This window comes from Ctenocephalides felis, unplaced genomic scaffold, assembly GCF_003426905.1.
Source record: "Ctenocephalides felis isolate EL2017-DRISC unplaced genomic scaffold, ASM342690v1 CF-g0.4_SCAFFOLD_03663, whole genome shotgun sequence".
NCBI lineage: Eukaryota > Metazoa > Arthropoda > Insecta > Siphonaptera > Pulicidae > Ctenocephalides > Ctenocephalides felis.
In genome coordinates this window covers 1-14,291 of record NW_020539817.1, presented here as the reverse complement: position 1 = coordinate 14,291, position 14,291 = coordinate 1, and the positions used below count along the sequence as shown (strand labels likewise).

Below are 14,291 nucleotides of genomic sequence, written 5' to 3'. Positions count from 1 at the left end.
CACCTACTAATTAATGCACCTTTACACATTTTTAAATTGCGGTTTCTATTTTAAATATTAAAAATGTGCATTACCATTTTCAAGATGGACGACTAACAACTGTCAATTACCAAACGTCAAACTTCTTCGTGTACACCAAAAATAAACAAACAGTTCAAGCTTATTTCATCATTCTAATTATTAATTATCATTAATCTATTACCTCTTACAATGGAGCAAACAAATCCCTAAATTCCGACCTACTAATGAACTGATAGAAGATACAACAGAATGTTCAAAAACACAGACTCAAACGAGTCTCAACAAGTGCCCGTATGTGAACCAACAAAATTGATAAACGATAAAGATAAATTAAAAAATGCTCAAGACCTAGCGCCCCCTTACGGGACTCCTTTGCCTAAAAATATACTGGAACGTGCCGGGGGATTTATTTGCTGGGCCCCAAACTTGGATCGAGCCCTGTTAAAAGTATTGTGCAGTGCTTGGCGAGGAAGGATAATACTGATAAATTTTATTTAATAAAAGTAAGTGAAATTTATATGTCTTAAATGTGTTTTGTATAGAATGTTATGTGCATTATTTTGTGTTAAGATTCTGATGATGGCTGATAATATTGTGGAAGAAAATCAAGACGACAGGCAAGGCAAGATGCTTTTGCAACACAGAATATTCTTATTGTCTTTGTTTATCGAATCAAGAAGGTGTTGTGCATCATCATGGTTTATTCAAGGTAACGTTAGTATAATTTTAGAACCCATTTTTAGTTTGTAAATGAAAGCTAGATTGTCCAACTATGAAAAGTACTGAGGACCAAAAATGTGTTTGTATGACGTAAATCCATGTCATTGGGGTGTCATTTAAAGGTCTCAATGAGCACTTTATAAATAATGTAAAATCGTTACTATAATTCAGCATTTATTATTAGTTCATTAGTTTATTATTAACATTTTGTCAATGAAGCTAGGTGTACATGTAATTTATTATATTTCTATTTATTACAATCCGAGTTGTCGTAGACTGTTATGATATTAGACAATATTGTTTATAATTTAATTCTGCACAAATTTCCTAAATACATCATTCATATAAAGGGAACAGTTTTAAAAGTTACAGAGATTTAATAAATAAATGCACACTAAATGAATTCTCATACTAAGTCAATGAAGGTTAGGTTTAAATATTGTTTCTAACTATATTTCCCGTTATTACTATAACGAGTGTTGCTGTAGACTGTTATAATATTAGACAATATTGTTTATCATTTAATTTTGCACAAATTTTCTAAATAATCATTCATATTAATAAAACGGTTTGAAAGTTACAAGAGATTTAATAAATAAACGCACACTAATGAATTATCTCATATAATGTCATGAAAGCTAGGTGTAAATGTCGTTTCTAATTATATTCTCATTTATTACTATAATGAGTTATTATAAACTGTTATAATATCAGACAATATGTTTATAATTTAATTCTGCACAAACTTCCTAAATACATCATTCATGTTAATAGAAACAGTTTGAAAACTACAAGAGATTTAATAAATAAAAGCACACTAAATTAATTCTCATACAATGTACAAATGTCAATGAAAGCTAGGTGTAAATGTCGTTTCTAATTATATTTCCCATTTATTACTATACCGAGTTGCTGTGTAGAAGTTACAATATTGTTTATAATTTAATTCTGCACAAATTTCCTAAATACAGCATTCATATTAATGGAACGGTTTGAAAGTTACAAGAGATTTAATACATAAATGCACAATGGAGTTTGTTGTCATAATATAAATAGTACAGCGGGTCAAAAATGTGTTTATGTGATATGGGGTATCATTTGAAAGGTCTCAACGAGCACTTTGAATATGTTCCTTGAAATAGCAACAAAACAAAAGGGTTCCTGGTTTTTTGAGTATACCGGGTTTTGTAGAATGAATGTATACATTAAATTTTTAAATATATAAATCAACATATCAATTTCATAATATATTATTAAAATAAAATTATGTACTTATATATTATTAGTATTTATTAATTAAACTACTAAATAATTATTACTGCACCGAAAATTTGAACAAAATACTTCAAGTGTGAAGTTCGCGCGTTTACTTCAACCGTTAAGATTTAAAATTCAAATTTGAAATACATTAAAAAAAATTGTGTAAACATGTATATATTATTATATACTATCAAAACGCTAATTACATTACCTACAATCTTGAAAAAAAGGATAAACTTTAAATTCGCAATTCGCAAAGACGTTTTTATAAATCAGTTTTGTCTTATGATTCAAACGATTAAGAATAACTTTAACTTCGGAAATACAATTTTTTACATAATAATTCATAATTAAATTAACAATTATACTTTATTCTTTATTTTTTAGGATACAACACCCGAAGAAATCCTACATCCTACTCTCGGACCAATTTATTCAGGGAAATGAAAACAAGACTGTGTTTAGTATTAGACTGTATTAGTCCACATGATTTTTGGTAATAAAATATAAATTAAATATAATATAAATATATATATATATATATATTTAATTCAATAAATTATTATTATTATTTTAGTGAAAAATCAGCAGCCTTAGTAAATCTTCAGCATTATGTGATTCGAGAGAAAAAATTGTCTGAACGTGCGGCCGTTGCTATATTTTATAATGTTATATGCGTAGTTGAAAGTTTACACAAGGTAAAGTATATTTATATTTATATATATATATATATATATATATATATATATATATATACGAGGTGTGTTCAAAAGTACCCGGAATTACTAATAATTAAATTTCGCGGGTCTGGAGTGTCTGATTGTAAAAATTTTTTTTTTATTGTGTTGGTATACATGCCCCTAAAGTATGATGAAATTTTCAGCTATATTCACTGTTTACTTTGTCTGTGGTAGTCGCTAAGGTTCGACGTGTTTTTCTGAGCTCGGCGATTTTTACAATGGAAGAATTGAAAAGTCAAAGAATTTGTATTAAATTTTGCGTAAAAAATGAAATAAAGTGTTGCAAAGTGCAAAATTCACCAGATATGGCTCCGTGTGACTTTTTCCTATTCCCAAAGTTGAAGAGACCCATGAAAGGACGGCGGTTTTCCTCGATTGAAGAAAATCGCCGAGAGTGCTCAAGGACATATCAAAAAGTGAATATCAAGGGTGCTTCGAAAATTGGAAAAAACGCTGGCATAAGTGTATTATATCTGGGGGGGACTACTTTGAAGGGGACCACATTAATGTAGACGAATAAATAAATATTTTTTTGAGAAAACGAAAATTCCGGGTACTTTTTGAACAGACCTCGTATATATATATAATTGTTTCTTTTTTTTTCAGAAAAATATAGTACACCGTGACCTAAAATTAGGCAATTTAGTTTTAAACCGTAGAACAAACAAAGTCACAATAACAAATTTCTGCCTAGGAAAACATTTATCAAGAGAAAGTGACTTGTTAAATGATCAAAGAGGTTTGTTAAGACTTATCACATACTTTTTTTTATTAATTTTATATTATATAATTATATAAAATAAATATTATTTACCTTCTAGGTTCACCAGCATACATATCTCCAGATGTCCTATGTGGACATCCATATCATGGCAAACCCTCCGATATGTGGGCCTTGGGTGTAGTTTTATACACGATGCTCTATGGCCAATTTCCATTCTATGATTCTTCACCTACAGTATTATTTTCAAAGATAAAGTCAGCTGACTATATTTTACCAGTGTAAGTAGATAAAATATAAATGATACATACATATAAAACATAAAATAATTTTGCTCCTGTCGTTCTACTTTAACTGCATTTAAAATTGAACAAAGTACCTAACACTCTGAAGTTGTCTGCAGTTCGTACTGTCAACTGTTTAAATTTGAATCTTATAAAATGTGTTTATTGTTATTGTTATTTTTATTTTTGCGCAAATTATAAATTAAAGAAATGTCTAAAAAAGTTTAATCAGTTTATATTTTTGTTTTTGCGCAAATTATGAATTAAAGAAATGTCTAAAAAAGTATATTTAGTTTTTATATTCATTAAAACCATTTTCGAAATTATTATTAAGGAAAAATATTAAAAATAATTTACAGCATTTAATATTGAACAATGTACCTAACACTCTGAAGTTGTTTGCAGTTCGTACTGTCAACTGTTTAAATTTGAATCCTATAAAATGTGTTTCTTGTTATTGTTATTTTTATTTTTGCGCAAATTAAAAATTAAAGAAATGTCAAAAAAAAATTTCAATGAGTTTATATATTCATTAAAAACATTTTTAAAAGTATTATTAGGGAAAAAGTATTAAAAATAATTTTTGCATTTAATTTTAAACAAAGTACCTAACACTCTGAAGTTGTTTGCAGTTCGTACTGTCAACTGTTTAAATTTGAATCTTATAAAATGTGTTTCTTGTTATTGTTATTTTTATTTTTGCGCAAATTATAAATTAAAGAAATGTCTAAAAAAGTTTAATCAGTTTATTTATTAGTTAAGACCATTTTCAAAATTATTATTAGGGAAGAAGTATTAAAAATAATTACTGAATTTATTATTTAAGGGGGTCTTCCTATGTGACGGCCTGTTTTTTAGGGATATTTTAGAATTTTTTTTCTACGACCAGTAAATAGTTAGAGCTTCAAGTTTTTTATCATTTATTAATACATATTTGGACAGTATAAATATAAAATTTCAGCTAAAAAAATTTAGTCCAACTAGAGTTACAGCGCTCTAAACACCCCCCCCCCCCTCAAAAAAAAGAGCTCCCACTGTCTCCACGATTCCGGCTGATCGGCTTATCTGATCAAAAAAAAATAAACGGCGTTTTAATTTGTAGGCTTAAAAACACGGAATGAACTACAATCAAATAAATACAAAAAAAATTGGATGTTTTATAGACATTTGAAATAAAAGTTGCAAATTAGGCGGTTTTTTTTTGTTTTTTTGCTATAAAAAATCGAAGTTTTGAAATTTTTGATTGATAATAGATCATTCCATACGCTTAAATATATTGAATGTGCCCTGTAAATTTCAAGTAATTCGGTCCAGCCGTTTCTGAGATACAATGGAGACAAGTTTGAAAAACACAGTTTTGAGAAAAACGCGTTTAAAGATAAAATGATCGTTGTACTATATACTATATGTATACTTTTTAAATGGCTGTAACTCAAAAACTATTTGAGATATCGATTTGAAATTTTAATATGTTATTTTTAAAGGAATAATCTACCGAAATATGAAATAAAAAAAAATTCAATTTTTTCAACTCATCACATAGGAAGACCCCCTTAACAAAGTACCTGACACTCTGAAGTTGTTCGCAGTTGGCGCTGTCACTTCATTTTTGACCGTTGATATTTGAATTTATGCTTTCATAATTAAGAGATAAAATCTTTCATAATTAAGAGATAAAATTAAGGGACCGATTCTGCCGCAATGTTATGATAAGTTCATGTTATGAAGAATTTTCCATAGTAATATAGACAAAAGTTATGCGGTTGGTGTTCAGTCAGGCGAATTTCTCAGGTTTTCTCATACAAAACATAACCTAAAAGCCGCACAAATGTCAAAAAAACGATGTTAGATAAGTGTGTGTTTCTGATTCCTCTTAGGTAAGATACGAGTGACGTTGCAGTTTATGTTTAAAACGCCGGAATGAACAGCAAATACATGATATTTTGACAGCATTCAGTATGATTCATTCGCATAATGTATGGGGAGTCGGAGAGTAACATAGCCATCCCGTAACATTTCTCTGTTATGCGCAGAATCGGTCCATAAGTATCAATAAGATAAGATTACTGCTTATTATTATTTTTGTACAAATTATAAGTTAAAAATGTCTATAAAACTTTGCTTTATATATTAATTTAAATTATCATTAGATCATCATTATATTGAAAATCGCGAGAATTAACACTTGAAATTTTTTAAAATTTAAAATTGCAAGTAATTTGTTGTCAGATAATGTGAAATAAATTATACATATATATTGTAATCACTACTGTAATCCCGCTATTAATATTTCTCAAAATTATAGTAAACATCAATATGTTTTATTAACAACTAATCAACTATTTATGTCACAGATTATCTAATCAATTAACTATCTAATTCAAACACCCACACACACACATATATGTATATATATATATATATATATATATATATATATATATATTTATTATATATATATATATATATATATTATTTTTTTCAGGGATGGTAGGGTATCGAACAGTACCCTAATACTAATAAGACAATTACTAGTGCTGGATCCAGATAGAAGATACACTGCCACAAAAGTACGAGGTGCTCTTGAAAGTATTATTTTTTCAAACAGAGGACCAAATAGTGATATTGATATGCAAATTGTACCAGATATTGATGATAATGACACGAAGGAAAAACCCAAAAAGGTAATAAGAAGAAATTTTGAGAAACTAAATATATTATTAACTTTCCAAATCAGATTCTGTAGAGTTCTCCTTGTCTTTAAATATTATTTGTTCGTGAGTAGAGTTCTTTGTTTCTAATCCATACAGAGCACTTTGGTTGAAATAGCAATTGCATTTGTAAAAGTTTTAGTTTGCTTGTCAGTAGAGTTCTTTTTTTAATTTACTTGATATTATTATCATTACTAGAGGATTTTTTAAACTTTAAGTCATTAATTTATTCTAAATTGCGTTTGCTCGTCAGTAGAGTTCCTTTCTTCACTTTAAAATCGTAGTTTATACGTCAGTAGAGTTCCTTTTTTCTCTTCAAATCGTGTTTGTTCGTTAGGTAAATTCTCTTTTTTTCTCTCTAAATCATATTGGTTCGTCAGTACTGTTCTATTCTACTTTCCTGAAATTGAATAAGCTTGTAAGTGAAGTCCTTTTCTCAATCGTCCTTAATTCTGATCTGTACAGAATGTTTAATTGTGATTTTACTAATTGCTTTAGAAACTTTTTTTCAAAAAGTTTTCAGTTTGCTCGTCAGTAGAGTTCTATTTTACTTTCCAAAAATCGAGTTCGTTCGTCGGTGAAGTTCCTTAATTTAATTTAAATCGTGTCTGTTCGTCAGTAGAGTCCTTTTTCTTGTATATACTTGTCAGTAGAGTTCAATTTTGATCAATTTAGTCGATCATGTTTGCTTGTCAGTAGAGTTCTTTCTCAGTAGAGTCATTTTTCGCTCTTCAAATCGTGCTTGCTGGTCAGTAGAGTTCTTTTTTCTCTTCATGTCGTATTTGTTAGTTGGTAGTTTCTTTTTTTATTAATATTTTTTAAACATTTCTCTTTATTATTTTGCTCATCAGTAGAATCCCTTTTTGTCTTAACATTTATACAAAAACATTTCCCTTTAATATTTTGCACAAATTGAATTTGCTTATCAGGTGACTTAACATGTCTTATTTACTTTATTGATATTTTTATAAGTTTAAATTGTTAGTCAGTAGAGTCCCTTTCGAAAATACAAAAACAAAATATATTTTGCACGCCAGTAGAGTCCTTTTTCTCTCTTATTTTGCTGCATTAGTTTGCTCGTCAGTAGAGTTCCTTTTTGCATAGAAATTTTCCAAGTGTTTCTCTTAAATATTTTTAACAGATTTAATTTGCATGTCAGTGGGGTCCCTTTTGTCTTTTATTCCAGTTTGCTGCTTTTTGTCTCTAATTTGAGTTTGTTCGTCAGTAGAGTCCCTTTTCTATTTTATTTCAACTTCGTCGTCAGTAGAGTTTCTTTTCCATTTCAATCCAATTTCATCATCAGTAGAGTCCCTTTTTTGTTGCAAATTTTAACTTATATTATGATTTTCAGTTTGCTTGTCAGTAGAGTTCCTTTTTATTGCAAACCGATGAGTAATATGAATTTCAATTTGCTCGTTTTTGCTGCATATTCATGACTAATTTTATTTATTGCAGTTTGCTCGTCAGTAGAGTTCCATTTTATTTTTTCTCAGATCAGTAGAGTCCCTGTTTTGTTGGAAGTTGCAAATTGTTAACTAACATTATTATTTTCGGTTTATTCGTCAGTAGAGTCCTTTTTTTGTTACAAATCAATGACTAGCATTATGAATTTCGGTTTGCTCGTCCCGTTTTTTCTCTCTTATTTTAGTTTGCTTGTTAGTAGAATCCCTTTTTGTCCCTTTTTGTCAGTAGAGTCCCCTTTTCAATTTCATTTTAGTTTGCTCGCCAGTAGAGTACTTTAGTTACTTTAGTTTGTTTGGCAGTAGAGTCCTTTTCATTTTATTGTAATTTGTCAGTAGGGTCTCTTTTCTATTTTAACTCAGTTTGATCGTCAGTAGAATCCCTTTTGTCCAATATATTTTCCATTTCATTTCAGTTTGATCGTCAGTAGTCTTTTTTATATCTTATTTCTTTGTTCGTCAGTAGAGTCCATTTTTATTTATTCAAAACAAAGCTAATGTTTATTGACAATTTCAACATTTTGCCTTCAAACAAGTTGTATTAGTTTTAATATTCCTGATTGACAAAAGAGACTCTGCTATCGATCAAATGAAAAAGGGACTCTACTGACGAGCAAAATGAAATGAAACAATAAAGGACTCTACTGATGAGCAGAATAGCATTAAAACAAAAAGGGACTATACTGAGGAGCAAACTGAAATTAGGAGTAAGAAGGAACTCTACTGACGAGCAAATTAAATTAACACAGAAAATGTTGAAGATAAATGTTTGTAAAGAATGTTAAGGCAAAAAACGATTCTACTGATGAGTAATTTAAATTCGTAAAAAAAATATGTTTAAAAAAAATTTGAATTATCATTTTTCAAATATTTCTCTTAAATATTTTGCATAAATTTAATTTGCTCGACAGTAGAGTTTTCTTTCATTTCATTCTAGTTTGTTCGTTAGTAGAGTCCCTTTTTCATTTTATTTTAGTTTATTTGTAGAGTTTCTTTTCCAAATTAAATTTTGCTTTCTCGTCAGTAGAGTCCCTTTTGAATTTCATTTCGGTTTTCTCGTCAGTAGAGTCCGTTCTCAATTTTCATTTCATCTCTAATCTGCTCGTCAGTTGTGTCACTTTTTGCATTGACATTTAATTTTCTCCCTGAAAGCCCGTTCTTTTTTTTCATTTTTTATTTGCTCGTCAGTAGAGTCCTTTTTTGTTGCAAAGCTTATTATGAATTTTGTTTTGCTCGTCAGTAGAGTCCCTTTTTGTTGCAAATCGATGAGTAACATTATTAATTTCGGTTTGCGCGTCAGTATAGTCTTTTTTGGTCTCTTATTTCAGTTTGTTCGTCAGTAGAGTTTTTTTTCTATTTTATATCAGTTTGCTCGTCGGTAGAGTCATTTTTATCTCTTTTTTATCGATAATTTCAGTTCAGTCCAGTCATTATAGTAAGTTCACCTCGGAATACGAGATACCCAGCTGTAAGTCTATAAATAGTTGTATATTGACATCCTAAAGTTGTCTCAAAACCTATATATGGTAGTGTGTCAATATCATATGTTGTATGTCATAAAACTTACAACAGGGTATTTCGAATTTCGAGATTCTTACTTAATTTAAACTTAAACGACTAGATTAGTTTGCTCGTCAGTAGAGTCCTTTTTTCATTTTCATCATTATTACATATGATAAAATATATAAATAAATTTTAATATTAATTTATTATTATATTTTCCCCAGACCGATACATCTTCAACACCCCTCACAAACATCCCAATATCCCAATGGGTACAACCGAAAACCTTCGAAAACTTCGAAGACACCTTCCTAACCACCAAACCAATAATCCACCAAACCGAAAACGACGCTCGGGGCCTCACATCCGCCGAAAAAGTCCAGTACCAACACCTACTCAGTCTTAGCAATATAAACAACCTCATAAACACTCGAGTCGGCGGCCAAAGGGACAATAGTAATACAATCACATCAGGAATTGTCAGCAGCACAAATAACGACGACTCATCTAGTTCATCCTCTAATTTAGCGTCACAAATTAATATTATGATGGAAAGTTCACCCGATATGATGCGGTCTCTATCGAATTCCTCGTCCCGGTTGCCCCAAAGGTTTTCGCGGAGCTCCGATAGAAGACCGAGGGTGTTAAGATTTAATGGAGGTCAGCAGTTTTCGGCGAGCAGGAATCAGAGTAGTAGATTGACGTCGAGGTTGAGGAATTTGCAACTGTTTATGAGGTCTTATATGGATACGACGAGCGAGCCCTTGATGGGTAGTTTGAGGTATCAAACTGGAGGCGGAGGTGGTACTGGTGGTGATGGAAGGTCGTAGAGTGATTTGGTTGTGTTTAGTTAAGGTTTGTATATATTTGTATGAAGTTTGTATATATATGTTAAATAAAGAAATGTTTTGTTATTAAGTGTTTTAGTATAATGAACTGCAACAAATTATTTTATTCAACAGAAAATTTGAACTCAGACAAATTAAATAAGATAAAAGTACATCCTGTTTCATTCGTGAAGTTCTACAGGTAATTACAGGGTGTTCATAGAAGTTGGGTTGAGGAGTTGAAGTAAACCCTTTCATAATGGGGAGTAGAATGCTAGAATTTAACTAGTTGGTATGGTATTTAGCTTTGAGGCAAGTTACATGAAATTCCCGATATGTTTAAATAATCGACTTAATCAATAAAAAATAAATTAATTTATGAGTCATTAAAAGTATTCCGAGTGGATTTATTACACATAATTGAAAACGAACGAACACTTTGACTCGGAGTATTTTCTAAAAGCAATTTTTCAAAAATCAATAATTTTTATAATTGAACCAGTTTCCAGGACTTTAATGATTTATTATGTTCAACTACTCATTTTGTCAAATTTTGATGAATTTTTAAAATCAAACTATTTGTCGTAAGGCCGTAATATTTCAGTAAGTTCTATAAGACCATGGTATATATCGCTAAAGAAAAATCAATAAAAATCGGCTTAAATTTTTTTTTTCAACACTTAATTACAAGAAAACGGCTCGGTAGATTTGCATCTAAAACTAATCAGTATCATTCCCAACTAATATCTTTCGAACAGTTTTTGATTTTTCAGAATCGGTTCGGTAGGATGAGCTTAAATGTGGACGAAAGGTTTAACACTTTTTTTCAAATTGCAAAGAAACGGCTTGGCAGATCGTCACACAAAACTGACAAAAGATAGTCCTCACTGAAATACATCAAATGGCTTTTAAATTTCTAAAATCGGTTCAGACATTTTTGAAAAAAACGTCGATCAACGGTCTAATTTTGACAAATGCCAAAAACCGATACCAATTTTTGCAAACTTTGACGAATTTTTAAAGCTGAACCAGTTGTTGTAGGGCCGTAATATTTTAGTATGATCTAGAAGTCTATAGTATCTACCGTCAAAAAAATAATCATAAAAATCGCCGAATTTTTTTAAAAAAAAACTTTATTACAAGAAACCGGACCGGCCGATCTCTACCAAAAACTAATCTGGTCGATTCCCAACCAATATCTTTCGAACGATTTTTGAATTTTCAAAATCGATTCAGAATTGCGGGCTAAAACGTGGACGAAAAACTTTTCACTTCTCTGCTATTTACGAAGAAACGGCTTGGCCGATCGTCGCACAAAACTGACAAACAATAGTCCTCATCGAGATACATCGTTTTTGAGAAAACGGCGATTTACGGCAAAAAATCTGTTCACACACACACACATACTTTTTCCAAATTTGGTCTCATTCGATTCAGAATGGCTTGAAACGCCGAGAAAACTTGAAATTGGCGAATCTGATTTTTTGATGAAAACAAACTTCTCCTTCGGGAAGTTAAAAAATGAAAGTAATTGATATTGTCATGCGTCACAATATCTTGAAACGAGTGGTGGTGTATGGCATCGTGCCTTAAGGCAAATTGCTAGAACTTACCGTACCGTAACGAAATATTCGAGAAATGTTAAACGTTTTCAAATATATTATTACAACAAATACTGTAACTTTCATTATTTTCTTTGCTATCTTGTTATATCTTGCAAAATCAAATGTAAATCATAAATCTCCAGGATTTATCTCCAGAACATTAACAATCGTCATTTTATTTTTATTTACTTTCTCAGTTTGCTCGTCAGTAGCCCCTCTTTAATTTCTCTCCTAGTTTGCTCATTAATAGAGTCCTTTTTAATATTTTTTTTCGTTTTGCTCGTCATTTGCGTCCCATTTAATTTTTTTTCGCCATTTACTCGTCAGTAGAGTTTCTTTTTTAATGTCTCTCCTAGTTTGGTCGTCAGTAGAGTCCTTTTTTTAATAACCTCCCTTTTTTTTCTCACTTTGTTCTTCAGTAGAGTCAATTTTCAATTTTGTTCTTATTTAGTCGTCAGTAGAATCCCTTTTTTATTTTACTTTCTCGGTTTCTGTGTCAGTAGTCCCTTTTTTTAAATATTCTCCTTCGGTTTTTCAGTTTGCTTGTCACTAGATCCTTTTTTAATATTCTCTCTCAATTTTTTTCTCTCTTTGCTCCTCAGTTGAGTCAATTTTCAATTTTGTTCTTATTTTAGTCGTCAGTAGAATTCTTTTTTTAATTACTTTCTCGGTTTGCTCGTCTGTAGATACCTTTTTTTTTAATCTCAATTTTTTTACTTAGCTCGTCAGTAGAGTCCATTTTTATTTTTTTTCTCATTTTGCTCGTCAGCAGGGTTTTTATTTTTCAATCAGTTTGCTAGTCAGTAAAGTCTTTTTTTTTAATATTCTCTTAATTTTTTTCACTTTGGTCGTCAGTAGAGTCGTTTTTTAATATTTTCACTTTGCTCATCAGTAGAAAGGACTCGCTTTTTTTTTTCTTCTAGCAGTTTGCTTCTCAGCAGAGTTCTCTTTTTCAATTTTCTCGTTTAATTTGCTCGTCAGTAGAGTTTCCTCTGTAGTAGAGTAAGAGTCTCTTTTGTAATCTTCTAGTTCCTAGTTTGCTCGTCAGTAGTCCTTTTTTTGAATATTCACTTTTAATTTTTTCACTTTGGTTGTCAGTAAAGTCCTTTTGCAATATTTCCTCCCAATTTTAATCACTTTGATCGTCAGTAGAGTCCCTTTTTTGTTTACTTTCTCTAAATAAGTGCTCTTTAGTGGTATTTTCTTTATATTTTCTTCTTCAGTAGAGAAGAAAGAAACTCTACTGATGAGCAAAATGAGAAAATAAATAAAAAGGAACTACACTGACTAGCAAAGAACAAAAATTTAACTAGTGGGGTGTGTGGCATCGTGCCTTAAGGCAAATTGCTGGAACTTCTCGTACCGTAACGAAATGTTGGAGGAATATAATAAAGTTTTCAAATAGATTATTATAAATACTGTAACTTAGTTCATTATTCGTATTTTATAGATAAAATATAAAAGCTTATAAACTGGACGACATCGTTTATATATGTTTACATGATTATATATGTTTACATGGCTACCTGACAAAAAATTCATCAAAATCAGTTCAGCTGTTTTGGACATTAACTCAAACAAATAGAAGAGACAGAAAAAACATGCTGAAAATTGTTAATATTAAAATTCATAAAAACAGATACTCTAACTTTATTTACAGATAACATTTTTCAATCAAATTGACAATTTTTTTCTTAAGATTTAGTCCATTTGCTCGTCAGTTAAGTCCTTTTTGTCCTTTAGTTCACAATTTAATTTGCTCGCCAGTATTTTATGTCCTAGTCTTCAAATTAATTTGCTTGTCAGTAGAGTCCCTTTTTAGTCTGACAGATTAAAAATTAAGTTTGCTCGTCAGTAGAGTCCCTTTTTCTTACATTTCATACTATAATTTTTGTGGTTGTCAGTACAATCTATTTTTTCTTGAAGTCTTCATTTACTCGTCAGTAAAGTTCCATTTTCCTAAGGCTAAGCTTAATTTGCTCGTCAGTAAATTCGTTTTTATATTTCAGTCTTCAAATTAAATTTGGTTGTCAAGAGTCCTTTTTTTAACTTCCCTTAGGACAAATTATAGTAATCACAAAAAAAATCGAAAATGAAAATTTTTATATATCTTACGTTTCAGAGGTTTCTGAACATTTTGGCATACCTTACAAAACTAATGGATGTGTGTAATGTGTTTTGTATGTCCGCATGTTTCGTCCACGTTTTTCGGGCGCACGGATCAACCGGTTTGAATAGTTCAAACAACATTCGATTCGTATTGATAAGGGACGTGCTGATTAGTTTTTGGCGAAGGCAGGTCTAGCCGTTCCGAATATACGGGGCAAAAAGTGCCAAAAATGATAAACTCAGTTTTGTAAGAGAACGGAGCAGCACCGATGTTCTAATAATTCAAAAAACTTTTACTTGTATTGACAAGATTAATAATTGATCAAATTTT

The 14,291-nt window shown here is 30.4% G+C and overlaps 1 pseudogene; it reads left to right on the top strand.

Annotated features, from left to right (window-relative positions):
• The first annotated feature begins 270 nt into the window (after window positions 1–270).
• Window positions 271–10,250, top strand: LOC113390829 (annotated as a pseudogene).
• The last annotated feature ends 4,041 nt before the right edge of the window (window positions 10,251–14,291 follow it).